The following is a 3,710-nucleotide window of genomic DNA, read 5'->3' as shown; positions in this document are numbered from 1 at the left end:
TCAATATACCTATACACATAAACTTGTCCTAAATGATATTCAAATAGATATTTTTTAAATACAGTTTTCATCACTAATCAGCAAGCGACTGCAGAAACAAACGTCAATGTACCCGCCTGCTTCAGGAAAGTATGTATCATCATTAACACACATGTGCCTGTCCCCCCCTCACCTCAAACAGTGACATGGTACAACCAGGAAGCAGAAAACAGATGCTCTCCTCAGCAGTCCTTCCAATCAGATTGACTTCCAATGAGAAGAATCTCCACCCCAGGTAGAACACATTCATGAGAGGCTGGTGTGGGATATCTGTGACATATTTATTTTTAATTTTTTTTGCACCTTATTAGACAAAAAAAGATTAACAGATTTTACATACAGCTCTGACCAAGAACAGTCAAGATGTTAAAGACAATGGAGGTGCAACATGGGAATTTCTTTCCCTGTGGAGATGGAAGCACATTTGCTCTCTAGGAATGCAACAGAAATGCTAGATTGTCGGAGATAGTTCCTGTTAAATTTGGGCAGACAATGCTACAGATAATCTACTGTATATACCACAGCAAACCCCCCCCTATTATCCCACACTGGGCCCCTGTCAGACCTGTAACTGATGGCAGTGGGTAAGGTGATCCCTGGTTACAGTAACACCACTTGTAGTCATATGTACACAGTGCTTCAGAGTTCTCAAGTGGGTGTCAACCACTGATGCAGGCAGGGTGCGGGAACAATATGTGCCTAAGGAGGAGAGTGAGATTGGAAGAGATGAGCAGAGAGATGAGAGCGACTTGAGTGCCGGCAATGGTGGCCGCTATTCCAACCTTTTAATAGAGGTTTTAAACATTATGTCAACCGAAGGCAGAAGTAGGGCTTGGGCGGACTTGTTGATATCTTAACTGTGAAGTAATCCTCAAATTTAAATGAAAAGGAAAGTCATCATATTTTTTTCTGTTTGAGTTGTGGCAAAAATTGTTACAATTAGATCTGTAAGATAGATTTGTGTGGGATATGAGCTGCAGTTTATCCAAGTGCACTGAAAAAAAGGAACTGAACGTAATTAATGAAGTAGAGGTTTGAGTTTTAAAGGGACATATTTTTCAGCATGACATCAGCGCAGGCCCCTGTTTGTATAACGTCCGTTGCCTCTTGATTAAAAGTCCGCTCAGATTTTCACCCAGAGGACTTCTGAAGAGGAGTAGCCTGGCTTCGGCGTCGGCTTTGGCTTCAGCTTCGGCGACCAGATCCTATTAAGAACTGCCTTGTAAGAGGTTTTCTCCTCTTCACTGCGGAAATAACGGCTGTAATGTCTCCCCTTCTTCACCACTTTGGAATGCTCTTCTCTGCCTCCCCCTGGTCCCTCTCAGTTTCCCTCGCTTTCTTTCTCCTTGCTCGCATGCGGAGAAAAGTAAGTGAGAAAAATGATTAAATCATATTTTGTGGGGGCGGGGGGGCTGGACAGGACAGACGGGGGCTCTTAAAACAACACTAGGTACATCGTCAAAAAGCAATTTTGGCGCTTAGGTTACAGCCACTGACGGGCCGTTACACAGCGCCCCATGGTGTGGGGCTGGTGGTTAAAATATGAGTGAAGCTGAAAGGACCTCCTTATAGTGATTGAGGAGGATTCCCCACTGTTCGAGGCAAGTCGGAGGTTAGAGCCCAGAAAGATTCACTGCACTCTGCTCTGCTGGACAGGATAAACCTGTCTCCCTGATTCCTCCCAAAACAATGCCATCGGTAGAGTGATACGCACTTGGATTAAAGCTCTCTTCCGTTAAACAAAATGGAGCATTGTTAATTTAAATACTCGGGAGAGAAGAAATGCACTTGCACATTCAGGTCAACTTTGATTTGATAGGCTCAAAACACATTTCCAGATGGAGAACTTCTCCTCACGTTCAAGGGAAGGCAGGCGTTCTCTTTCTTCAACAAGAGCAGGGAAAACGATAGCATAATTTGTCCGCTAAGGGAAGCTCCTGTCACCACTAAACCCTTTTTTGGGGGGGGGGAATTAAAGCCCATAGAGGGAGGAGATGCCCAGGGGACAGTGGTGTTGTCTCTAAAGTCGGGAGTATAGTTACCAGAAAGTCCCATCCCTTGAGCCTGACCCCCACTGTGACCCCCCCTCTTACCCCAGGGATGGTCCAATGTAGGCCCATACAAGTAAGGAATGAACACAGTGCTTCATGACATTGAGACAGTAAGTGGTGCCATTGTCAAAAAGGGCCATCTGGGAGGGTATCAGGAGGTTAAGTGTCCTGCAAAAAGGTCCTTTTCTTCCAATTCTATCTACACTGCCATCCCACCACTTAATAGAATTGCGGCCGGCTTTCCCTCTATAGCTACACCACACACACAAAGACCATACCACCTTCTCAAAGTCTCTAAGGTGCTGCTTTTAGTTGACTTTTAAAAAAAATAGATTTTCTTACTTTTTTTTACATCACCGCCAACTTCAAAGGAGGGGCATGTGACCGGCGGCTACAGAGAGAGGCTGCCACTGGCCGGCTTCAAACGCTGCCATACAATGCCACATTGTCATAATAACCAGCTACCTGGGCCTCCTGTTATGATGTGAAGATGATATGCCCCCACCGACCTCAAAGTGCCCTATTATACCAGGCATTCCTTCTTTTTTTTTTGTGCTCCAGTCTTTTGATATGAGTTGAATGTTTGAATGGGCTGCGAATCTCTCCACTATGGGCATATTGTAGAAACAGCTATATGTACAGCGTCCACTACTGCAATGGTCAGTTTGAGTATGTTTTTATTGATTAATGTTGCATATGTCACGTGAAGTATGAATGCAAATATTCTTTCCCTAAAAGACTGAGACCTGAATGCAAACACACATCTCTTCTTCTAGTGAGCGAGCTTTATTCCCCTAATATCTTCGTCTACATAACCTTGCCTTCATAACAATGCCATCTGAGGTTTTCTATTGATCAGTGAAGTGACTGATGAATTACTACAGATATTTTTTATTTCTTATTTTCGGGGAGTCAAAGTGTTGCATGTATATTGGTCAAAGTTCAGTTATCTGGACTTTTTCAGGTACCCTGTGGGTTCACTGTCTTTTAAGTAGGTAATGTTATACCTAACTATTCCTTCCTGTTATTAAAGCCATCGGTCATTTTGCTTCTGATGGAAAAAAGATGCTGTAAACTCAAGCGCTCCAAAAAGATGCTTGAAAAGTTACCATTTACAGATATAAAGTCAGGTTTATAATATAGTGAATGTATTTGTCATTTGGTGAAGGCGGCTCCCCTGACAATAAAATCAAAGTTCTTTTTTTTGAATGCACTGATTCTGTTTTTTTTTTCTTTCAAGAACATTTTGCAGGTCATCATCATTCACCCAAGGAAGTTACTCAAGGCCCAATGAAGATGCACATGTGGACATTTCTCACAACTATTCTTCCCACATTTGTCACCATCCCGTCTTTCCCTCACGCTCTCTCTCTCTCTATCTCCTTCCGCCTCAACACAACTTTCCCCTGTCACGGCATATTAAAAGTGGTTTACATGTGCATGTCCAATGCGATGAATATGGATGTGACCTCTTTCTTTGGTGCCTGGCCGCCTGCCTGCCCTCTCGCCGGCACCCCCTCGGGCACAAGACACCACTTCTCAATGAGCACAGCATGCATAGGAGACAGAGCTTTACCCCCGCTGAAGACACACACACACACACACACACACACACACCAT

This window comes from Scophthalmus maximus, chromosome 10 (genome assembly GCF_022379125.1).
Source record: "Scophthalmus maximus strain ysfricsl-2021 chromosome 10, ASM2237912v1, whole genome shotgun sequence".
Classification (NCBI taxonomy): Eukaryota; Metazoa; Chordata; class Actinopteri; order Pleuronectiformes; family Scophthalmidae; genus Scophthalmus; species Scophthalmus maximus.
The sequence above is the reverse complement of the archived record's forward strand: the minus strand, read 5'-3'. Positions refer to the sequence as shown.